Raw genomic sequence first — 26,785 nt, 5'->3', positions numbered from 1 at the left:
TGGGGGAGAAGGGGGCCAGAAATCCTTACAACTGAGCCAATGAAGAACTTCACAATAAACAGAGCAGAGTTTGCGTTACCAAGCATTTTACTTGGATCTGAAATTCACGCTCACGGACGCAGCGGTCAACACATAAAATGAAGTACTTACTGTACTGGGAAAATCTACTGCACAAAACATTTTTAAAGGGTCGAAGAGCAAGGATATAACCTTAAAGACTAAGGTGCACCTGGCCCATGCCACGCTATTTTAATTAGCCTCATGTGCTTGTGAAAACTTAAGAGTGAATAAAGAAGACTAGGGGAAAGCAATTGAATCCTGGTATTGATGACAAATAGTGCAGGTACTGTGGACTGCCAGAAGAACAAACATCCGCCTTGGAGGAACACAGGCAGAATGCTTCTTGGAAGCAAGGAAGGTCAGACTTTATCTCATGTATTCTGGACACGTTATCAGGAAACACCAGTCCCTGGCAAAGAACATCATGCTTTATAAGAGAGAGGGTCAGCCCCCCAAAAGAGGAACACTCAACAAAATGGATTTACACAGTGACTACAACCATGTCTCCAGGGTTTTGTTCTGTTGTGCATGAGGCTGCCATTAGAGAAGGTTGGATAATACCCACCACCAATAACATCTTTAGAACCTCTGAAAAATTAGTCCTCTTCTGTTCTGCAGTCTCAGAAGTATTACAATATTATCATTTACTTCGCCTCTTGTTTCAACAATAGCTTTGATTTGAAAGTACTCTGTCTTATCTAGTTTGCACTTGTCACATCAGAATGTAGGAAAAATAAGATTATCTGTTAGCAATGGCTCTATTCTCACAAAGTGGTGCTAACTATAAACAGCAAACAGAAGCCAATGAACCAGTTTCGTTTTTCAACTGTGGAGATGAACAGACGGAGTGAAAACAAATCTTACTGCTAGCCAACCACTGTCCGGAATTCCTGATGGCTGACACTATGAAGCTATTGACAACATTTTTTTTTTGTGACAGATACTCTTTCTATGCTCTATGTTGCTTCTCCTTTCTCTACCAATTACTTTCGGACACAGTCACTGCCCATGCACTTGCAGACTTCAAAGATATGCTGCCACTGAATATAGCAAGCACTGGGGAGCTGGGATGGGGCTATGTATTTGATTAAAGATTACAGAGAATTGATTGCATATTTTCCCTTTATCCCATCATATGTAAATGACTCCCTCTTGACAAGTTGAAATAAGAGGAAACCAGATATAAATGACATCTCCCTAGAATCTAACTTGGGCTTCCTCTCGCCCTTGTCTATTTATTCCATCCTTCCATAAAAAACAGCGTACTTGACCTTATTATGATTTTAAAAGTCATACAATATTAAATATAATTAAACACATTTATTTAAATAGATTTTAAGAATCTTCAAACCATCTAATACAGTTAAAAAAATACAGTTTAGAATAGCCTTCAAAGTTAAAAGATTCACAAATTCAAGTCCTAATTAATACCAGTAACTAGTTTGAGACTGTGTGATAAATCATTCCAACTATCTGTGACCTAGTAATTATTCTAAGTAATAAATTTCACAAAGTAGTTATCAACATAACTTTTTCCCCAAATATCTGAGTTTTAACCTAATCCAGGTTATATCCATGTTTCAATACATCCACAAAGCAGAACATGTTTACAGAAAGACACCTAATGTAGTCATTTTGAAACTCATTTCAACCTTATTATAGTCAGGTACTATGGAGAGGGCCAAGGTTTATAAATTGTATCATGTTCCCTATATCCAACCCATTTTTTTTCTATTCACTTGCTAACCTTCTAGACGACTGTATTCAGATTCTTTTCTTCCTCTTCAAATCTCCTATACAGATTCTTCACTCCGTTTTCATAGCATCTTTGCTCCTGCTTCACTGAGAAACAAGCAATCAAGGGAACGTCTTATGTTCTCATCTCCCTATCATTACTGTTTCCTTGCATCAACCCTTACACAAGGGGCATCAAAAATTCACAGAAAACCCCCATTAACCTTTCATTCCATTTTTCCACGAACTTGTTGAAACCTCCTATTTAATTTCAACTACTTATCATGGGGGGAACGATCTCTGCCTAAGCCACTGTCAGCCCATCCACTTGTGCGGGACACCCACAGTGAAGACAGACGTAATCCGAGCAGTCATTCCTACGCTCTGCTTCATCAGTAATGTTCCTTCGAGGTGGGCCATGCTCAATAGACTTACAAGCTTGCTGGTTGTGTATTCTTCAGTGTTTGAAATTAAGCTTTCTCTTGACCCACTCCCACAGGTGTTGTTACGGCTCCACAAAGAGCCCAGCATGCCCCCACCTCAGAACCTTTGCTTTTGTTATTCCTTTTGCCTGGAACAGTCATTCATCTTCCTTCTCAATCCACGTTTTCTTCAAAATTATCTTCTCAGCGAGGCCAAATCTGCCTCTCTAAGTTGCCAGCTCCCCTGATATTTTCTATCTCATATCTCCACTTCAGATTTTCTCAAGACCTTTTAGTAGATCTAACATACACATGTTGTTGTTGTTGTTGTTGTTGTTAGGTGCTATCTAGTTGGTTCTGACTCATAGTGACCCTTTGCACAACAGAACTAAATACTGTGCGGCCTGGAGGCATCCTCTCAATGGTTCCTAAGCTTGAGCTGACTGAAGCTGCCACTGGGTCAATGCATCTCCTTGGGAACTTCCTCTCCTCGGCTGATCCAATACTTTACCAAACACAAAGTCCTTCTCTGGGGAATTGTCTCTCCCGACAACATGTCCAAAGTATGTCAAAGTCTGGCCGTCCTTGCCTCTAAGGAGCACTCTGGGACTACTTCTTCCCTTTGGCAGTCCATGGTATTTCAATATGCTTCTCCATCACCACAATTCAAATGCGTGGATTCGTCTTTGGTCTTCTTTATTCAATGTCCAACTTTCACATGCATGTGAGGCAATTGAAAGTACCATGGCTTGGGTCAGCTGCACCTTAGTCCTCAAAGTACCATCTTTGCTTTTCAATACTCTAAAGCGGTCTTATGTAACCTATTAATCCAATGCAACCCATGTCTTTTGATTTCTTGATTGATGCTTCCATGATCATTTATCCAAATAAAGCAAAATTCTTGAATTCAATCTTTGCTCCATTTATTGTTATGTTGCCTACTGGTTCAGTTATGATTTTTTTCATCTTCTTTACATTGAGTTGTAATCCCTACTGATAGCTGCAAATCTTGACCTTCATCAGCAAGTGCTGCAAGTCCACATTAATCAAACAAGGTTGTGTCAGCTGAATATAAGCCTTCCTCCAACCCCCATTGCCACATTCTTATTTAATAGAATGTAAACTCTCTGAAGGCAAGAATCCATGCTGTTTATTATTCAACGTTCAATTTCCTGTACCTAGCAAATATACCTAACAGACAGTGTTTTGTTATTTTTTTAATTTAATAAATAATAAATTAAGTATAGCCTTAATTTAAAGTTTGACTATATTGATATTTCTGGCCATTCACTCTCCTTTCTTTAAGAGAAATTTGTTTGAATTTGCAACCAGAGACCACCCGATGATAGAGAGGTGAGGTGACTGTAGAAGAATTCTCCTGCTTTCATGAGGCAAACTGTGCAAATGTTGAGTTACTTGAGCCAACCAACTTCTAGCATTTAGGGGTTACTTAGTGGCCCCCACAAATAAAAGACAGGTAGTGCTGGAACACAAGATACCTGGATCAGGTGAGAATAATAAAAACAGTGATATAAAACTCTATGAAATTTTTTAATCTGTGATATATATCCTTATATTTATATATATCCTTATATTTATCCTTCTGTTTGTACTCATACATATATACCTCACATAAATAGGAGAGAGAAGAAATTTTCACTTCAGGAAATGTACAGTCAATTCAGAAGTTTCAAACATTTGCTCTTAAGATACACTTGAATGATGCAACTTGTCAATAGGTCCAATGTGATAACATGTAAACTGAGGGTCTACACAATGCAGTGCAAGAATATAAACTGGAGTTAACACACTGCTTTATGTAATCGCTGGTTTGGTTTGATGATCAGTGTGATACAAAGAACTTAACATGACCTTCGCTCTGGTTCCTGAAAATCTCTAAGCAATGGAACATCTTTCTTTTCCGAAACAGCCAGACAACACTTCAATGTATACAAATGCGCTCTGCTTTCAGTCAGTTGCCCTCAGTATATTAAATGACGAAATGGATAATGACCATGTAATGAGGCCTGTGTTTGGCTAGGTTGAATAAATAAACAAGTCTAGGGGTACATATATGTGTAAGAAAGAGCTTTCTATAACGAAGCAATTATATATCAAGAAAAAAGCCCCAGCCTAGTCCAACTCAAGTCCATAATTCTGGTACTAAACCTGAAGTCCCTCTTCAGAATCACGCAGCCACATGCAACCATACAGAATGCAGGAAGTTTACAGTCCAGTGGATACAAAGTCATGTGGAAAACATGGCAGAGTCCCCAGCAGCTATTAGGGTGGCCAGCAGGCAGAAAGATCAAGGCAGAGAGAGACAGGCCAACCTCCAGAGAGCTACACATCTTGGTCTCACCTCCAAAGGAGCTCATCAGACTGCTACTTGACTGACAGGCTAAACTCCACCCATATCTTCTTATAGGTGCCATTTTGGAAGAAATATTTTATATATATATATTATATATATATATTATATATATATATATATATATATTCACAAAGCCCCAATCAGTACCGCACAATAACTGTTACCCCCCCCCCCACATCATGATTGTACAATGAAGCCAATAAAAGACCCTGTATAGAAAATTTGGGACTTCCATTTATAGACGGCCATACATCCATTGCAAAACCAAAGCTTTGCACCAGGAACCTCATAGACCTATGTCTTTTATCTCTCTTTGTCTGTATCCCTTCTGGTTATAATCAATGGAGAAATGAAAGTACAGGCACTACCCATGAGTTCTATGAGAAATTTCAATTAAATAACAAGCCCACTGGGCAAATAAGAGCTAGCAGGGGTGAGAGTCTGTGTATTCAGCAGTTTGTGTACTCTGGCGTGGCTTGGTGCAGATGGATCAGAGAAGAGTGGTCTGGTAGTTGTTCTAAAGACAGAGTCCTTCGACCGTGTGAGCTCCAATCCAGCTCAGAGTGGCTTGCGATTGAAGAGAGTGCATGTCACTAGGACAGCTGGCTATCAGTAAAGAACTGTTGGGAGGTAAGGAAAGATCTGTTTCCAAGTGGGAATTGTGTTCAAGCTTATTCACACCACACATTAGAAATGAGGGTGGGGCTTTTTCACTATGCCCTTACTTCATAGAGTTGTGCATCAGGACTTTTCTAAGCATTAGAAAATATATTCTATATCATTGGATATATTCTATATCATCTATATCAACACTTCTATATCATTAGCTAAATTAATTGCACTATCAATGGAATTAGTGATTGTCCCATGGAAATGACTGATAATGATCTCCATTATAAAATGGCAATGATGTCTCTAGGGTGAACCAAACAAATATATAGACCATGGATATATGAATGGACCTTGGGCTCATGCTTAATTCTAACCTCAGTTTAAGAGTGTGTACTTCTTATGGAATGGCCCTGCTTGAAGGGCCTTGGGACTTGCCCTCATGAAAAGATCACTGATGGTATGGGTGCTTTAGCAAAGTGTGGTGAAGAAATTACCAGATATACTCGAGTATAAGTTGACCCAAATATAAACCAAGGCATCAAACTTTACCACAAAAAACTGGGAAAACAGATTGACTTGAGTAGAAGCCTAAGGTGGGAAATGTAGCAGCTACTGATAAATTTCAAAATAAAAACAGATACCAATAAAATTACATTAGCTGAGGCATCAGTAGTTTAAATGTTTTTGAATATTTATTTAAAAGAAAAACAGTAAACTAGCTCTGTAAGTGGAAAAGAGGGTCAGCAAAATATGGTATCAACAATAACTTTAAAAGTGCAAAAACCTTAGCTCAATCAGCAACCACGCTAAAACACAAGAGTCAAAATCCTTCAAAACTGGATTCCTCATCATCATCTGTAGGTCCAAACAGAGCTTCAGCTTCAGCTGGTGGGAGGTTATCAGCACAGACATTGTCATCCTCACTGAGTTCGCAGTCATCACCCTCACTGCTGTTGTTCTCATGCAAAGCGCTGTCTTCATTGCCATCCAGAGCATGACTGAGGCCACATGTCTTGAAGGCACGATGCACCATGTCCTCTGGAATCTCTTCCCATGCATCACGAACCCACTTTGCTATCAATTCTATATCGGGCTTCATCAGATTTCCAACTTTTTGTCGGGCTTGACCAAATGACATCATTTCATGCCACATCTTTCGCACATGGTCTTTGAAAGGTTTATTTAAACACACATCTAGGGGCTGCTGTACAGATGTAAGCCCACCTGGAATAACGGCCAGAGTAACTTGAGAAGACTGTGCCAATTTTTCTATGTCATCAGATGTGTGGGCTCTCAACATATCCCAAACTAGCAGTGGTGGTTTTTTCTTTAAGGCTGCTCTTGGTCATCCATTCCAACTTTCTTCCAGCCATTTTTTGTTCTGTCTTCATCCAGCCAGCCTTTAATAGTGTGTGCACTGTAATTCATGGTGAGAATTTGACCATTTTAGGCAAAGTTTTTCTTTTAAAAATAATCAGAGGTTGCAACTTAGTTCCATTAGTCAAACATGACAGAAAACTATGAAATGGGTTTTTTCATTTCCTGTGGTTCTGAGTAAAATAATTTTGTCTCCCAAACTTGTCACAGTTCCGTTGCTTGGAAGACCAAAGGTTATAGGTGTTTCATCCATATTCCCACTATCTCACAGGTCATAGTTATAGATCCTCCTTTATTTTATGGTAAGTGAATGGAATGCCATCCCTTTTTCATCAAGGTGTTTTGACAACTCCTGTCAAATCTTTTTCTTTGCTGCAAACATAAGGCAAACCTATTCATGAAGAGGGCACCCCATCTTGCTGACGTAACAACAGTTTCAATGCCTGGTGCTTTTAGTTTGTCGTCTGTAGCCATGTGAAGGGCATGTAAATGAATTCCCATGCATGTTACGCAGTAAACATTTTGATGACACACCATAAACCAATTATGAACTTCAGTCTCTAGAGCCCCATATGAAGTCATTAAACCATATCAAGCTTTTTTTGCCTTTGGAATCTTTTCCAAATCAGCTTTCATTTTCCACCACTCCCTCCCTTGTTTTTCTTTAACACAAAACTCCCTATTTGCAATAGTGTTATTGGTTTCTTCTGTTCTTGACACAACCTTGAGTTTGAAGCCAGCTTTCTCTGACCTGTGTCTTTGTTTTGGTCCAGGATTAGAAGTATTGAGATACATTTCTAACAGGATTTAAAAAAAAATACTTTGAAAAGGATGTCGTACCATAGCGATTGAATTCTCAAAATATACTATGATCCCTACTCCAAAAATAAGCCCTAGTTATAATTTTTAAAAGAGGTCAATTTACAGTAAAAATGGTGGTATCCAGGCAACTACCGATACACAAATAAACAAGCAAAATCAATTGGCAACAGAATGTAAAAAGACAGATAGACTTCACCATGGAAAACAGATTCCCCTGTATTAGTCTGGGTACTTTGGAGAAACAAATCCTCAGAAACTTATGTATAAAAGAAAGTCTTATTAAAGGTTAAGTGTGCATCAAGAAAACATTCCAACCCAGTGCTGCCCAAGCCCACAAGTCCAACATTAACCCATATATCCAACACCAATCCACAAAGTCCTCCTCCATCTCACAAAACAGACGCAATGATGCCGACTGCAGGTGAAAAGTCAAGTCAGTGAATGTGTAAGCATCTCAGTACTGGCAGGGGTCTCCACATGGCTGTTGCAGCACCCAGGGCTGCGTCAGGGTAGGTCCATGAAGCCTCTCTTTGGAGATGTGTTGCAGGAAGTGATCCTTGCCAGCTGAAGCAAGGAACTGGCTAAGGCAGCTGCACCCTGGTCTGACCATCAGAGAGCAAGAGACCCAAGAACTCGAAAGGCAAGGCTAACTGAGCCCTTTATCCCTCCACCTTTCAATTAACCCCACATGTATTTATTGCCAGGTTGGCAGAATAAACTACCTCATCCCCCAAAAGAATCGCACTCAAAGACACCACAAGACCCAAAACATGCTAATTCGCCAAGGGAGCTGACAGTACTTCAGGATTTGGAGACTTTGATATGATAACATTCCAGAATCTGATGACATGATGATGTTTGCATAGAGCAGCAGCCTGTGTCAGGGTTCATACTATACACGCTTCGTTACTGCATGTGCTGCATTACTATATACACTGCCTTACCACATGTACACAACGCAGCTTGTATAGTTTGAGGCCTATCGCAGGCTGATGATATTCCAGAATGTGATGACATGACTATTTGCATAGAGCCGCCTGTGTCAGGGCTCCTAAGATACAAGCTGCATTGTGCATGCTCTGCGTTACTGCATGCACAGCATTATCGCACACGTATGGGAAGTGCTAATACAGGACATGCAGTAACACAGTGCGCACACAAGTCAGCATGTGATGAGCCCTAACAGGCTGCTCTATGCAAGCAGAGTCAACAATAGGTCCAGATTGGTGTTAAAAAGGAAATAAAAAATAAAATATAGCAGACGGAGTACTACAAATAAACGGACTGTAAAGGCAATACCAGAGAGATACCGGTGCTTGTATTCAGCAATGCTTGGGCGGAGCAAGGGGACGTGAACAAGCACGGTAAGACTGTAGAGGTTGCGTCATTGGTCACAACCCTGGAGAAGAGAGGGAGAAGAAGAGCGGCCACTTCCAACATTCATCTGACAAGGATGCGGTGCGCCCCAGGTACCAGCACACAGAAGCCGGCAGGTTCTTACCCACTATAACACGGACAACACGGAGGCTGCCGGCGTGCAGGAGAAAAGAAGAGCCGTATATCAGCAGTCGTGGGACCACCCACAGAGGCTGCAGGTGCCCGCAGATGAGCTGGAGAGACCAGAGAACACCCACATTACACCGGAGAACAGGTAAGTGGGGACCATCACTGGAGTATAAGCCGAGTGTAGCTTTTTCAGCATAAAAACGTGGCTTATACACGAATATATACAGTAGATGGTGCTTGGCTACCACAGCTATCAGAAAGAATAGCCTCTGGGCCCTTAAAGGCTTGTTTTCAAACAAACAGTCATCTCAGTGAAGCATCAACTAAGTTCACATAGAAGAATCACACCAGTCTGTGTGACCCAAGAATGGTAAATAATATCATCTAAATCCTAAGGAGGAAATGGTTTCAGAGCTAAAACTGTGAATACCTGGTTTGCAGAAGGCTATGAGTGAACGTGGAAGCTCAAAATCCATGAGCAGGGTCTACACATAGAGTGAGCACATAGAGAGGGCACATCCCCTCTAACCATGGTCAATGGTTGTGATTAATGGCCTTATGATCGATCAGTCAGAGAGTATTATGTAGACTTTTATAATAGGTGTAATTAGGAAGAATTGTAACATCTTATTTGATCTCACTTTTGACACATTTAAAAATTGTATCCGTTTTAAAAATAAAAAAGCAAATGGGGAACACATGTGGATTAAGCCTCTGATGACTGCCCTCTGAATATAGACCAGGGCCTTGCTGTCATGCACACTGCATTGGAAAGTGGATTACGGCAGATGTAGCTAGGGGTGTTAGGCCGGGTTGACTACAGAAACAAATCCAATGACATATATGTGTAAGAAAGAGCTTTATATGTCAAGAAAAAATTCTAGCCCAGTCCAACTAATATCCTTATATCCAATACTCAGCCATAAGTCCCTTTACAGACTCAACCAGTCACATGCAATGTCGTAGAATGCAGGAAGATCACAGGTCAGTGGGTCCAAGGTTGGTGGAAACACAGCAGGTTCCAGCAACTCTCAGAGGCAGGAAGATGGAGAGGAAGAGAGAGAAAGAGGCTCCCAGGTCTGTCCTTATGAGAAGGCCACACACACAAGGGAGTACAATTAGGCTGTGACTTCATTGGCATATTGGATTCCACCCCTACATTTTCATGGACTTTCAAGTTGACTTAAAATTATCTAAATAACACACCAGATTACAACGTCACACCTTATCATTTGACCTCGCTTTTAAAAATCCCATTGCAAAGTCCTCGTTTTTATAATATTTCCACTTTTTTTATTTAAATTTTTTTTCTAATTTATGTCATTGTTGTCATCTTTTGTCCCTTGTTTTTTTGTTTTTGTATCTTTTTCAGTATATGAGATCCAGGATGCATGATATACAGACAGATTAGTGTTTCCTTGGAGATTTGGAAGAAGAGAGCGGGAGGAATGGGGAGCTAAGAACAATGACACAAGGGAGAAGAAACTGTTCTAACTTTGATTGTGCTGATGATTCTACAGACTCTTCTTGATACGATCGAAGTATTGAATTATACATGTGGATTATGTCACAATAACATTGTTTTAAAAAGCCGAAGATTTTGAATTTTGATGTTGGTGAATAATATTGAATATACCATGGATATCATTGAGATAGATTACAATTCCAAAATATTTCATTGTGGAATGAAATACTTCATGCAGAACCTGTACCTGGAGCAAGAGGCAGTCTTTCAAACAGACCAAGGGAATAGCATATGGTTTAAAATCAGGAAAGGTATAGGTCAGGGTCCTACCCTTTCACCATACTTATTGGATACGTATGCTGAACAACAATCCAAGAAGCCGGACTGTATGAAATGTAACGGAGAAGCTGGCTCAGAGGAAGGTTTACTAACAACCTATCCTATGCAGATGGCAAAACCTTGCTTGGTAAATGCAAGGAGAACTTGAAGCACTTGCTGATGGTAATCAAAGACTGCAGTCTACATTTCAATATAAAGAAAACCAAAATCCACCCACCTAGATTAATAAGCAACCTTATGATACATGGAGAAAACATTGAAGTTCCCAAGGATTTCATTTTGCTTGGGTATACAACCAAGGTTCATGGGAGCAGCAGTCAAGAAGTCAAATGGTATATCACATAGGGCAAATCTGTTGTATAATATATTGAGGACTGAACTGAGCCTTCCCCAAGCCATGTTATTGCTAATCACCTCACATATTTGTAAAGAAAATAGACCACTACAAAGGTATGCATTTAAATGATGGTGTTGGCTGCCAGAAGAACAAGCAAAGCTGTCTTGGAAGAAGTATGGCTAGAATGATAGTTAGAAGTGAGATGGGCAAGACTTGGTCTCACATATTTTGGAAATGTTCATCAGAGAATCCAGTCCCTTAAAAAGGACATCTTGCTTGGTAACATAGGTCAATAAAAAACAGAAAGAGCCTCAGCAACATGAATTGACCCAGTGGCAATGACAATGAGCTCCAGAATAGCACGAATTGGGAGGATGGCGTGGAAGCAAGAAGCTTTCCTTCGGTTCCCCGTCAGGTCAGTAGGCGTAGGAGCTGGCTCGATGGCGTCTGACAGCAACATCAACCAGGAGAAGGGAGAGCAAATTGGTCTTTGAAGATGCACACCAGAAGGTTGCTTCAAGGTAAGGATTAGGAGGCTTTGTCTTATGTCCTTCAGACATGTTATCAGAGGGATCAGTCTTGGGAGAAGAGCATCAGGCTTGGTAAAGTAGAAGGGCAGCAAAAACAAGAAAGAGTGCCAGCAAACTGGGTTGCCACACTGGCTGCAGGAGTGGACTCCATCATTGAAATGATTCCAAGCCTGTCCCCTACGTGAGCAGTGTTTCGTGATGTTGTACGTAGGGTAACTGAGTAGTGTCTAACAACAATTATAGACACACCTCTGCTCAGCCTTGAGGAGCCAACCAGATTTTTTTCTCCTGAACGTTGTCCTTGGGTAAATACTTCCCTTTAAATCTCAAATGGTTAACTATTTTAAGATGTGTGTACCTGCTTAGTGTTATAGTTCCCATATAGGCCTGTCTATTGTTTTACTGCAAATTGATCCACAGGGGTGTGTTCAATTCCAGATCTGAAGGTGACTACGATCCATAGACTTGTGAGTCCCAGCAGATTCTTTCAGACTAGGAAGCCAAATCGCTTTTATGGTTATAAATTTTGTTCCACAGGTGATCCTGTTGCAGAGCAGTGGATGGTAGTAGCCTGGCACCCTCTAGTTCTTTTGGTCTTGGGATCATGAAGACTGAGACTCACATGGTGCTAGCTCATTGGGCTAAGTGTTTCCATGCGTCTTTGATTGGTCATCCCCCTGGGTCCCTTCAGACGTGGAAAGACCAATAGTTGCACAGTAGATGGCTACTTTGTTTAATTTGAAAACTCTTTTCTACATTCCTAAAATTTCATTTTCCTTTCCAACAAACTCAAAGCCCTAATACTGACAAACACTGCCACAGTTTTGACAAAACGAAGGATGAGGTATAAGGGTGTTCCTCTGGAGCTAACAGAAAAAGGAGTGGCTAAAAGGCGTGAGTGATTGCAGAGATTTACATATTTGAATCTAGCATTGGGGGTGGGGTTAAAAAGAGCAGATAAAAATCCTGGATGTGGTATAAGGCATCATGCAAAAAAAATAGATATAAGTGTGTGTGTATATATGTGTATATATGTGTATATGTATATATGTATGTGTATATATGTATATATATATATCATATTAAATGAAGGGGGAAGTGCAGAGTGGAGACCCAAGGCCCAAGTGTCGGCCAATGGAGATCCCCTCATAGAGGGGTTTAGGAGAGGAGATGGGTTAATTAGGGGGTGAGGTAGTATCGATGAAGAACACAGCTTTCCCCCAGATCCTGGATGCTTCCTCCAGGATGCTACCATGATCCGAATTCTACCTTGCAGGGCTGGATAGGGTAGAGGTTGTACACTGGTACATATGAGGGTTGGAGGTACAGGGAATACAGGGTGGATGATACCTTCAGGACCAAGGGTGTGAGGGACGATGCTGGGAGAGTGGAGGGTGAGTGGGTTGGAAAGGGGGAACTGATTACAAGGATCCACATGTGACCTCTTCCCTGGGAGAGGGACAGCAGAGAAGGGGGGAAGGGAGACTCCGGATAGGGCAAGATATGACAAAATAACGATGTATAAATTACCAAGGGCATATGAGGGAGGGGGGAATGGGGAGGGAGGGGGGGGGAAAGAGGACCTGATGCAAGGGGCTTAAGTGGAGAGCAAATGCTTTGAGAATGATTGGGGCAGGGAATGTATGGATGTGCTTTATACAATTGATATATGTATATGTATGGATTGTGGTAAGAGTTGTTTGAGTCCCTAATAAAATGTAAACGAAGAAAAGAGAAAAAAATGATTAGGGCAAAGACTGTACAGATGTGCTTTATACAATTGATGTATGTATATGTATGAACTGTGAAAAGAATTGTATCAGTCCCAATAAATTGTTAAAATAAAATTTAAAAAAATTTAAAAAAAATCCTGGATTCGTTCAAGAGGGAGCAAAGTGCCATTTGTCAATCTGGGAGCTAATCCCTTCCATAAACTTAGGCCAGTGTGGGACAGCTGTATTGGAATACAAGTGGGTACTACAATCAGAGTGGAGGCCTGGAGCCATATCCCCCACAGTCATTGGGACCTAAATGTGAATGGAAGGCATCCTGCAGTGTCCTCCGTCTGAGAAGGAAAAGCAAAACAATAGGTGATGCTGGTGTCTCAGTGAGAGAAGTGACTGTGAGATCACAGCAACAGAGCAGACTGCTACCCTGGAGACTAAATGGGGGTCATGGTCAAACTTCAGGAATCCACAGCATCAGTATAAGCAAAGGTAAGAAAGGAAGATGTCATGAAGAGAAGCCCCACCACGTAGACACTCCTGCTCCACAGCTGGTGCTGGGAGAACAGACATGTCCAGAGCAGACATGTCAGTGGTAGAGGGAACCAGGCAGAGGACATGGTCGGCAAATAAGCGGCACAAAATACCTAAACCCAGAGGACTTGGTCCCCCCAAAAAGGAAGATAGAGAGGTAACCAATTAAGCTAACATGAATTTTAAATTTGAATGAATTCAATATTCACTTAAAAGAGGAGTTTAGTCAGAAAATAATTATCTTGGTCACTTTTAGGTTTGTAACCTATTGGCACACAGAAAGAAATCAAGATAAAAACAGTTATAGGGTGGAAAATATTTTAGTTGAATCACACGTATGCAGGTTTACGCCTTCCACCACCACCCCTTTTTAAATTCTAGGCTATTTCTCGTACAGAGCATAAAGCTGAAGAGCCCTTTACCAACCTACTTTACCAAAAGGACACTGTGTAGGCTGCCCGTGACATTGAACTCACAGGCAGCTTGCGTGTGGATGCAGTGTGTGTGACCTGCATAGCTGTATGGCAGCTGATACTGGCGAGGGTGTGTGTGTGTGTGTGTGTGTGTGTGTGTGTGTGTGTGTGTGTGTGTGTGTGTGTGTGTGGCGCGCACACGCTACAGGTCTGCAGAGAAAGAACCGAGAAGAAAAGATACATATCTACATTCCAAGATGAACCCCTGAGTCACTGACACCTATCAGTTTACTGGATCCCTGGGGGTGCTGTCAGATAAGCACTGGACAATCAACTGTAAGGCTGGTGCCCCAATCCAGCAGCAGCTCTTCAGGAGAAAGAGGATGCTGTCTGCCCCGGTACCATTGACAATGATGGAAATTCTCCATAGGGTCACTGTGCGCTAGAATCCACGCAATGACATTCGGTTGAGGTGTTCTTTCAGCTGCCTCAAGAATGCTTAGTCCAGACAAGTGCAGAACTGCAAAAGACATTCACCCTTCTTACAAATAAAGTGAATATATTTCAACCGTTTGGACATATAATTCATGTGTCCTATAGCACAGTGGTTTAAATATGTTAAAAAGAGTTTTGCATCCGTCACCACAATCAATCTCAGAACATTTTCTTCATTCTTGTACCATTATTACTAGCTCTTCATTTCCCCCCAACCTCCCTTGTAAGAACCCTAAGAAACTAAGCAACAACAGAATAAGACACAGGAAAAACCTCAATCCAAAGGATAGCATAAAGTAATAGCAACTAGAACAAGTTAAAATGGGTCAAAAAAAGAAAACAAATGGTAAGATATTCAATTTTAACCTAACTATATCTTTCCATTGCACTCTCTCTTAGGGAAAACGCTGTTCACATCCTTGCTCAATGGACTGAGGGAATTCAAGGGAGGCTTATTTTTATGTATCCTTCAGTATTCCTAGAGTAACTGGGCATAATGCTTGATACATATGCTTTTAAATTATTTTATAATATATCATTCCTGTTTTAAGTAAATGTAGTTACTGAAATTAAAAATTGTATTTTAATCCCTCAGGTACTTTTTTAAGGAAAAATGCACCAAGCTTTTAAAATCCAGTAAATTACAAACGCTTTAACTTACTTGGTGCTGAACCGTCAGTTCAGAAAGTTCATAAGTACTCCCAAACTTACCTCACCTGTGTCACCAACTGAATGTATATTTCACTTACTAAAAGGATGGTCCAAGTGATTGGAATGTCCTTTTGGTAGTTGCTCGTTAGTTGGATAAGGAATTTGATTTTGACTGAGACTGAGAAAGAGCTTATAAATGATTTCATTATTTTGACAAGGCATAGCACGTAAAAGTACGTCGAGCGCATGCTAACAAATGAAGGTTGTTTTTTGTCTTGAAATTGTTCATCGGGACATCGATTTATTCATTCCAGGCAGAGAGTCTTGACAACTGTCAGCAGAAATTTCTTCAATTTAATTAATTACATGTAATAATACTATTTTGTTGTGGTGGTGGTTAGGTGCCATAATAATATGTAAGGAGATTAAATAAGCATTTTATAAACACTTTTAAGGGATGAAAAATCATTGAACACATACATTCATATTATCAAATATATTACAGATTATAGAATAGTGATGTCATACTGTCTAAAATAAATAAGTCACATAGAACTGGGTGTCCCTCCTCTCCTGCCACCTGTGCCTTAAAGTCAGGCTCTATATGTCATATCTCAATACACACACACACACACAAAACTCTGAGCTTCTAAAAGACATCACTTTACTAAAATGGCCATGTAGACGTGAAAGAGAAATCAAACACGGCTTCTCAAAAACGCCAAGCGTTCCCATTCATAAACTGCTCTTCATTTATTCATAAATTCCTCTTCCACTTTGTCTGCCTCAAACTCTGCGTCTGTGAATCAACTGCCTCCTCTCTCCCCAGACCTCCTCCCTTAGCCTCGCTCAATCCACTTGCTTTACGCTGAGCCATTTGGTTCTTTGTCCCCTCTGTAGTATCGCACATAAGCTACCTCGGCAAAATATAAAACTCTCTTCAGGGTTCTCTCATTAGGATCCAAAAGAACATTTTGAATGAAAAATAGCCCTGATACAGAAGCATAAGCTCAACACACACTCTTTCTTCACTCATCTGTGGTGCATTGCAGTCCGGCCTTGAGATAAGCCTCCAGATCCCCCCAAACGGAGACCCAGGCAAGCCAAAGGAAACCATTCGCTTCTCTTCTGATTTGGATTCTCGTCTCCTTTTCTGTGTTCAACACTGCTTGTATCTTCAATAGTGGTATCAACAGATATGAAATATTTATTGCAATCATCACATCTTTCTCCCTGGGTTTTCAATATAAACCACCAACTCGGTCTTATCTTTTTGTTACCGGTGCCTAAATCCATAACTTAATGCACTCTGCCCCAACTACATGTCTGTGGCAGCTGTTTTCTTCCGAAGCACCCAGGAAAATCCTGGCTGTAAGGATGTTTCTCTCAGTTGTGAGTAATCTCCTCCGTGAGCTGCTGTTTCTCTTTGCTGCTGCATTGCCTCCCTTATCCACCATAAGCTGTGTCCATGGGTGGATTTTTATCCCACTCTTGCTTGGCTCGAATGTCTAAGTTGCATTCATACAGAAAGTTTCTCTCCTTGATCAGTAAATTCTATTTCACAGCCTTCAATCATCTCTAGAAGCAAATAGTGAGCATTTTCTTCTTAGCTAGCTAATGAGATTTAGACCATCCCCATAGCATAATGGTTATGTGTTGGGTGGTTGTCTGAGAGGCCAGTAGTTCAAAACCACCAGCCCATCCAAGGAAAAAAGTCCACTCCTGTAAAGAGTTACAGTATCAGAGACTCACAGGATGGTTCCACCCTGTCCTCTAGGCTTCCTATGACTGTGACAGTGGGTTTGGTTTTTTGTTTTTATAAAGATAACCCTAGTTTCATTGTATCCCTGAACATGCCTAAATTTCCTCAAGATATAATTTTGGTTTACCGCCCAGTCACCTATTAATAAAGTCATTCCAATAATTCAATATTCAGGGTTTGTGTTTTTTGGTAGAGTACTTAATTTTTATAGAAAAAATGTTTGAATCAATAAAATGTATTTAAATCCAATGGGATTTAAGTAGAGATGCTTCTGAATCCCTTTCAACCTTTTCTTCACAAATTTGACCCGAGTGAATGTCTCAACAAATAGAGAGCCCTCTTTATTCCTGATTCAGTGGCTATTAGCCCTTCAGTTATCCAGGAAATAGTTTTCCTTATTGAAGATCTTGCCCGCCAAAAATCACATGAACCTCATTTTCCTTCCCATCGTAATGAAGTTATTAAATATGAAACATTGAATTTACATAGATTCAAATGAAACATCCAACTCCTTGTAGAGCTTGAGGCTGGTGTGCAGCCTACGCAGAGAAGTTCTGTGTCGCCAAACCTTTTTGCTAATGTCACTGTCAGTCACGGCTATGGAAAGGTTATTCAAGTACTCACCATCCGCTGGACTTGATGGACATACATGTCAGAACAGGGGTAGCGTATTTTCGTCAGCTGCCAGCAGCTTCTCCTCGGGAATCTAAAGAGACCACCTTCATGAATAAAAATGCATTCCAAAACTTTGGTTTACTTCCCCAGAAGGTTAGCACTCTTAGTCCAAAGAAGCCTAAGGATTCTAGCATGAACCTTGTAAGTACTCAGTTCTAAAATTAACCAACGAATCATTGGAATTCGGGGGAAAAATGGAAGTGTAAACATTTAACATTATTTTCTATTTTTTCAGTTTTTGATGTTTTAATAATTAACACTTCAATTCCTTTTGCTACTAGTATATGCTACGTTTTAGACAGTCTGATCACATATAATTCACATGCCTCCAAATTGTTTTCTTGTGAATTTTAACTCCCAAATGATGTCTTAAAACCATTCACCTAAAAAATCCATTTATCCAGTGGATTATCAGTGTTCCCTAAAATAATCTCATTATCTCCTCCAAGAATTTAACTTTTTCAGGCCTTCAAAAGTGCTTTGCTTAGAACCTAGAACATAACCCAGTTGCCATCAAGTGGACTCAAACTCACGATGTCCCCATTGGTTTCAGTGTAGAACTATCTCCCTCAGATTTTCAATGGCTGGTTTGGGGGAAGTAGACCAATAGGCAGGCCTTTCTTCAAAGATGCTTCTGATTAGACTTGAATTGTCTACCTTTTGATAGTAGCCAACAACACTGAACGTTTTCCCTAACAAGGGATTCCACCTAGACTATAGTGGAAACTTACCATGGCCTAACAAATCAATCAATGCAGAGGTAACAGTAGTAAGAGTGTGATTTATTGTCTTATATACATTTGTTTGTGTTTATTAATCAAAATTCAATTTTATACAGTTTCTTTTATTTTCAATGTTCTTCATTGCCAAGAAGTTCCTGCTCTTTTAGACCTTAAATATATATATAATTACACTAATGGGAAGATCACAATTGTCCTAGCAAGCTCTTTGATGTTAGAGACTATAGTCATTCCAGTTTTTTTAATAAATAATGCTTCAGGGAAATTCATCTAAATAAATATTTACCTATAAAATTGTCATAGTTCTGATTATTTCCTAAAAAATTTTAGGCTATAAGACTTCTTTAAAAGCATACCGTGGTAAAGAAAAATGGAACAGAATGTAACATATTTCTCCAAAAGGCTGTGTAACTTGTGTTCTATTAACTCAATAAATTGCCAACTAGAAAAATAACAGGCTAAAAAATTTAATTCAATTTTATGGAATTAAAGACACACTCAATTTAATAAGATTTGTGTTCAAACAAAATGATGACTTTATATGCCACTAATTTGAATTGGAATATACTATATGCAACCAAACAATGGAATCTGCTTTTTCCTGGCGCCACAGAGAATGAGATGTTTCATCAAATTATTTGGAGAAAGGGTAAAAGTAGTCTTCATCAAGCTAAATGGCCGTTAAGATATTGCGCCAGTTGGCAGTAGATTGAAAACTAAGTGTAAGCAGTCTATAGCCCCAGCCTTTATCAGCACGCAGGCTCCAGAGTGCAATTGTAGCTGTATTCGCATTTCCCCCAATTGTTCTATTGATCTATAGGCAGGAAAGCAACTCCGACTCTATCCTCTTCCGATAGCTCAATCACAGCCCAAATCCAGAAAAGAAAGGGAAAAGATGATCTTCTTGGCATTATTTAGGAAGAAGAAAAGTTTTTCAGGATTTAAGTTATATATTCTTTAAGTGGTATCAAATCCATAAGAGAATTATAAAAATAATCACCATCTACTTACCGAGAAAGAATATTAATTTATGCCACATGTTTGCATAAAAACTGATTTTATTTAAATGCTGTATATATTTGAAAAAGAAATCTTCTAGGGAGAAAAACGGAAACAGAACAAAGAACACATAATCATGCCTAGGTACTTGTTTCTCCCTCTGTGCTACTAACAATTAGAATAATAGACCACTGTGAACCTAAGAAAACAACTAAGTATCACCTCTGTAAAACAGCCCGTTGTCTTCTAAGCTGCCTGGAGACAAAGACGCCTCTATTAACCTCAAAGCATTTTAAATTTGGTCATAAATAATAACTTCCTATCCGATTGCATTATTCTTGGCAATGTATCACAATAATCCAGATTGAGGGGTTTTATTACATATCAGGAAGTCAAAAGTAAAAACAACACATTTAAATATATATACATACATGTCAAAATAATGTAACTAACATCAAATGTTCATTAAGAGCCTACCATAAAAAAGACATGTTTAATATTATGTTTGACCCTGGTTCCTATGGAAGTGATGCCTATGGAGAAATAAATTATTTTATTATTAATAGAATCATAAACGTGAGCATTGTAGTTCTAGAATATTTCTCATCAGATCCGTTTCTAAACTTTTCTTCTTCAACTTATTAGAAAACATCAAGTAGAATAATGGTGTTGATTATGGGAACATGTATGTCAGCATCTCTGTCCACCAGAGATGACATCTAACTATATCAAAGTTTTGTTTGGAGGCGGGCGGTAGGGGGTAGGGAGGGTTTGCAATAGTTAGAGCTCCGAAGAGTTCTATGTTGTTAAGGTTGTCGGGTACCCTGAGGCTGGTTTCAACGGAATGAGACACCGCTTACCCTGCACATCTTCTCAACTGCTGTTTACCTAAACAAAGACCGTGACTCCCTCATGCTACGTCCATGCACGTACTCTTGCAATCAGGCCGCCGCCCTCTGTAGGGTGAAGAGAGGCTTCTTAGGCTGGACACGTGCCACTTTCCGAAATTCTTTTTTCCAGGAATTCTTTAGTGTGACCTTTAGAATACTGAATCTCACATCAGCTGCTGGGCACCATCTGGACCCCTGTTTCACGCTGGGCCACCACCACGCCAGCTCAATCTCAGCTATGGTCAGCTGGACGTTGGGCCGCTCCTTATCCGGAGAGATCACTTTGACCAAGACAACGTCACCTGGGCGGAAACTCAGAAATGTCAACCTTGACTTTTCCTGTAGCTCGGATACCTCCCTTGCGGATAGTTCTTCGAAAAGCGTTCATATGGAACGTGGACCCCACGTACAGGATATTGCACATTGGCAAAACAGGAACTGATGCTGGAGACCTTCCAAGTGCAACAGTCCCCGCATTTGGCAGTAGCGGGGACTCTCTCTCATCACAGACATCATAGGCAGCACGCCGTTCTCTCTCGTCTTGGCCAGGCAGCCAGCAAAGGACCAGGAGAAGTAGCCAGGCAGCATGGTGCCGTTCCCTGGGCTGCCCTTCTGCAAGTTAAACAGACGATAAACTTCTGCTTGATCTAACCCGTGATGTTTTTTTCCAAGGTCTTGTCTCCCCTAAAAACATGTCCAAACTACCTGAGACAGAGCTTCACCCTCCTTGTTTGTAAAGACTATACTTCTTCCAAGATAGATTTGTTTATGCTTCTGACAGCTCATTAATCTTCAATAACACCATAATTCAAATGTATCAATTATTCTGTGGTTTTCTTTATTTATGCACGCGAGTTGATTGAAAAGACCATTATTTGGGTCAGGCACATCTTAATTCTCATAATAGAGGAAAGAGCTAGGAGGCAAAGGACATTTATAGAGGTCTAGACAAAGACATGTACATGCAAATATATATATACACATATATATATATATATATATATGGAACTAGATCTATGTGTCTATATTTATAGGTTTAGTATTAAGGTGGTGGAAGGACATTGGGCCTCTATTCAAGCACTCCCTCAGTGCATGAATACTTTCTTCTATTAAATTGTATTCAATGATGCTCACCCTCCCGACATAACTGTTGAAGCCAAAGCAGGTGAACAAGTAAATGTGGTGAAGATAGCTGGGCACTATCAAAAGAGATAGTGTCTGGGATCTTAAACGCTTGAAGATAAACAAGTGGCCATCTAGCTCAGAAGCAACAAAGCCCATATGGAAGAACACACCAGCCTGTGTGATCACGTGGTTCCAAAGGGATCCGTTATCAGGCATCAAAGAACAAAAAATCATATAATTCGGTACACACCACCATGATACGATCGCTGAGGACAAACGGGTGCATAAGCAAATGTGGTAAAGAAAGCTGATGGTGCCCAGCTATCAAAAGAGATAGTGTCTGGGGTCTTAAAGGCTTGAAGGTGAACAAGTGGCCATCTAGCTCAGAATCAACAAAGCCCACATGGAAGAGGCACACCAGCCTGTGCGATCACGGGGTGTCAAAGGGATCAGGTATAAGGCATCATCAAAAAAAAAAAATCTTACCATAGTAAATGAAGGGGGAAGTGCAGAGTGGAGACCCAAAGCCCATTTGTCGGCCACTGGAGATCCCCTCACAGAGGGGTCTAGAGGAGGAGATGAGTCAGTCAGGGTGCGACCTAGGACAGATGAAGAATGCAGCTTTCCTCCAGTTCCTAAATGCTTTCTCCCCACCCCACCCCCACCCCCCACTACCATGATCTGAATTCTATCTTGCAAGTCTGGATAGAGCAGAGGTTGTACACTGGTGCATATAGGAGCTGGAGGCATAGGGAATCCAGGGTGGATGATACCTTCAGAACCAGGGGTGTCAAGGGTGATACTGGGAGGGTAGAGGGTGAGTGGTTTGGAAAGAGGGAACCGATTACAAGGATCTACACGTGACCTCCTCTCTGGGGGACGGACAACAGAGAAGGGGGTGAAGGGAGACGCCGGATAGGGCAAGATATGACAAAATAATAATCTATAAATTATCAAGGGCTCATAAGGGAGAGGGAAGTGTGGAGGGAGGGGGAAAAGAGGACCTGATGCAAAGGGCTTAAGTGGAGAGCAAATGCTTTGAAAATGATTAGGGCAAAGAATGTACAGATGTGCTTTATACAATTGATGTATGTATATGTATGGATTGCGATAAGAGTTGTATGAGCCCCTAATAAAATGTTTTTTTTTAAAAAAAAGAAATATCCTCACTCTTCAACACCTTAAAGAACTCTATGTCACAGATTTATCCAATGAGACACATTGTTGGACTTCCTGGCTGCTGTTTCCATGAGCATCGATTGTGGATCCAAGCAAAATGAGCTCCTTTATACCTGCAATCCTTTCTCCAGCTGTCATGATGTTGGCAACTGGCCCACTCGGGAGGGAGGATTTTTATTTTCCTTACACTGTATTGCAATCCCTCTTGAAGACTGAAGTCCTTAATTTTCAGGAGGGCACCAAGTCCTCCTTGCTTTCAGCAGACCAGGTGATGTCATCCGCATATGCCTGGTTGTCAGAAAGCCTTCCTCCGGTCTTGATGCTGTCTGCCTCACACTGTCCTGTTTCTCAGGTTGGTGCTCAGCCTATGGATTGAACACGGATGGTGAAAGGATAGAGTGTCGGCACACACCTTTCCTGATTTTAAGTAACACAGCATGCCCTCGTTCTATTCAAATCACTGCTTCTCAGTCTTTGTGCAGGCTCCAAATGAGCACTCTGAACTATTTGGAATTTCCATTCTTCCGCATGGTATCCATAGTTTGTTATGATCCGTCCTGCCAAATGGCTTCTCATATGAAATGAAACACAAGTTAATATCTTTCTCATAACCTCTGATTTCAGTCAGGATCCATCTGACACCAGCAATGATAACCCTTTTCCATGGCCTCTTCTAAAACAAGCGTGACTTTCCAGTAGCTCCCTGTCTCGGTACTGCTGCGACTATTGCTGAATGATCTTCAGCAACAAGTGATAGTAGAGATAGTGTTCAATAATTTAGTCATTCTAGTTGGGCCACTTTTCTTTAGAATGGACACAAATATGAATCTCTTCCAGTCAGGTAGCTGTCCTCCAAATTTCTTGGCAGAAGTGAGTGTTTGCTTCCAGTACTTTACCAACTTGATGGAACATTTCTATTTGATTTCTGTCAATCTTGAAGCCTTGTTTTTGCCTAATGCCTACAGTGCCCCATAGATTACTTCCTTCAGTATCATTAGTTCTTGATCATATACCACCTCTTAAAATGGTTGAATGAATGTCAGTCAGTTATTTTTGGTACAATGAATTTTAGGTCTAGTAGGGAGTATGCTAGAGGGAAATAAACCTAAAATAAGCTAGAGGAATCAAGTAAACAAAATGACCTGAATGGACTTGAAATTGCAGAATTATGGTGGCATCATGAGTTTAAACATTGTGCTGAAAGCCAAACATCCCATAGTTCAAACCCATCAGCAGTTCATTATTTGAAACTAATTGCACGTTTAAAATCTTTGCCTTGGTAAATATATACAACTTCTGAAACCCATAGGAAGCCATGCCCCATCCTATAGGTGGCTGGGATTCGTAATCAATTCAACAGCAATGGGTTTGGTTGGGTGTGGAACCTGTAATTTGGAAGAGTGTGGTTGGGTTTGTTCAGGAACACTGACACATTAAGCAAATGTGGATTTTTGGTACCTGGTTCGTGGGTCAGCACACAGAAGATACCACAACTGTGGCCTTAAGAAGAGTACAGTCTAGTCAAACAAAGTTGCAGAAGTTTAGATAAAGGGCAAATTTGGGGGCAAATTAGCAAAGGAAGGTTGAGTTCAGTCTTCAAACTAACTCCCTGGCATGAACTTTATTCTAACTCACAGCAGCCGTACAAGACAGGATAGAATTGCCCCTGTGAGTTTCTGGGCCTGTAATTCTTTATGGGAGCCGAAAGTCTCAAATTTCTCCTGCAGAATGGTTGGTGGATTTGAACAGCTGACTTTGTGGTGGGTTTGAATTGCTGACTTCGTGATTAGTAGCGCAGTGTCTTTGCAGCCTTTCTCGCCTTTGCCTTGATGAACAAATATGGGAACTCTAGTGGCATTATGATTATGAGTTGGGCTGATAACTTCAAGGTCAACAGTTCAAACCACAAGGCTCTCCCTCGGAGAAAGAGAGGGCTTTCTATTAGCATAAAGAGCTATTGACTGGGAAACCCACAGAAGTGGTGCTACCACATCCTGCAGAGCCAGCATGTGTGAAAATCTCCCCCATGTCAGTGAGTTTGAGTTCAAGAAGCAAGTTCAGAGAGGTATTAAAGATCACAGAGGGTCACAGGGAGGGGATGAACCAGTTAGGGAGCAGGAGTGCGCCTATGAAATGCATAATATTCCTCAATGGAAAGTAAATGTTTAGAAAATGATGATGATTACATATGTACAAATATGCTTGATACAGTTGATGCATGGATTGTTAGAAGAACTGTAAAAGCCCCCAATAAAATGATCTTTTAATTTAAAACTAATAAATAACTAAGGGGAGAAATAAAAAGATCCATCTGACTTGAGCTAGTGCTAGTCGCTGTGCTGAATTCCACAATGCATGTAACTATACTCAAGGGAGGATGTGTAAAGGGCAGAGAGGATTTACATGGCATTTATATGCATGGGGGCGTGCCTATGAGAAAGATGCAAGTTGGAGTCCTACTTCCCAGATTCCCCCATGATGTGTTATAGCATAATTCATAAATTCCAATTTTAATCCAATCTTTTTCCTACAAATACCTATTGAGATGCCCAAATGTTTATTAGTTATTTACATGAACAACTTTATGACCAAATAAAGAAGTCCAATCTTTCCTCCAGGCGAAGTGTCTCCTACTGTTATCCTGTTATGTCCAGGAGTCCTCTAAACTTTTTACTAATTGAGTTAAAGTTAATTAGGCCAACCTGGCCAATAAACACATGTGGGGTTAGTTGAAGGGCAGACAGATAAAAGGCTCAGTGAACCTCACCTATCTAGTTCTCGGGTTTCTTGCTTTGTGATGTTCAGTCCAGGGTACAGCTGCCTTAGCCAGTTCCCTGCTTCAGCTGGCAAAGCTCAATTCCTGCAAGGCATCCCTGAGGAGAAACCACATGGACCTGTTACGATGCAGCCCTGGGTGCTGGAGCAGCCGTGTGGAGACCCCTGCCAGTGCTGAGATGCTAAAAGTCTCACTGATTCAGCTTTCCTCCGGCAGTTGGCATCATTGCGTGTGTTTTGTGAGATGGAGGAGGACGTTGTGGATTGGTGTCGGACATATGAGTTAATGGGTTAAGGTTGGACTTGTGGGCTTGGGCAGCACTGGTTCAGAATGTTTTCTTGATGCGCACTTACCTTTTATATAAAACTCTCTCTCATACCTGAGTGTCTAAGGATTTGTTTCTCTAAATTACCCAGATTAACACACTAATATAAAAAACAACAGTTTGTGCCTCAGAATCCAGGGACAGGAATTCCTGGATACCTCTGGAGACAGAGAAAATATGTCCTTTACTGCTGTTAGGTGTCCCACCCTTACTGGAAAACAGTTGTTCTTGCCTGAGGGTGTATCCATTGTCAAACTGAGGCTTTCATTCAAACTGCAATCTAGACTTTCCAAGGAGATCCTCATTCATTAGTTGGCCCTTCCCTACCACCTGCTCCCATATCCAAGCATGTAACCCATCAAGTGAAAATAATGTTCCCTCATCCCTCTCCCAGTACTATACACATGGAAAGTGTTGATGGGGTTTTTAGGGACATTCTGATATCCAGTTTCCCGACCTCCAAGCATGCCAGTAACTTGGCTGAGTTCAGAAAGATGTCACTGACTGTCAATTTAAGAACTTCTAGAGATCCTTCCTCTCTGACTCCTGGATCAAGCACAGGAGCAGCCAAGAGGCTCAATTGTTACTTCTACCCCCATTGTGGACTTCTCAGTTGTGATTTCTATCAACATCGTAAAAGGCTTGCTGACATCCCTGAACCCATTCCATCGCTGTCTGTCCCAACAGTATCAATAACTGTCCATCTCAGACATCATAGGGTGTCACGTTCATACCACCAAAGAACTTGAGCTCGTTTTATAAAATTACACACTTTTCTAAGTGTTTAATATCCCCCCCAATCATTCCATAAAAGTAATTTCATGCCACTTGGTATAAGGAGGAAGAGAGAAATATTTAGATGTGTAGCTGGATAGCATGCAAAAGAAGGAAGAAAGGGAGAGAGAGGGAGAGAAAAGTA

The 26,785-nt window shown here is 40.7% G+C and overlaps 1 pseudogene; it reads right to left on the bottom strand.

Annotated features, from left to right (window-relative positions):
• Positions 1–20,512: 20,512 nt before the first annotated feature.
• LOC142440669 (exosome complex component CSL4-like) overlaps positions 20,513–26,785 on the bottom strand; it is a 69,393-nt pseudogene continuing 63,120 nt past the window's right edge.

Source organism: Tenrec ecaudatus, chromosome 2 (assembly GCF_050624435.1).
Source record: "Tenrec ecaudatus isolate mTenEca1 chromosome 2, mTenEca1.hap1, whole genome shotgun sequence".
Taxonomy (NCBI): Eukaryota; Metazoa; Chordata; class Mammalia; order Afrosoricida; family Tenrecidae; genus Tenrec; species Tenrec ecaudatus.
Note: the sequence above shows the minus strand (reverse complement) of the source record. Positions and strands in the feature narration are given on the sequence as shown.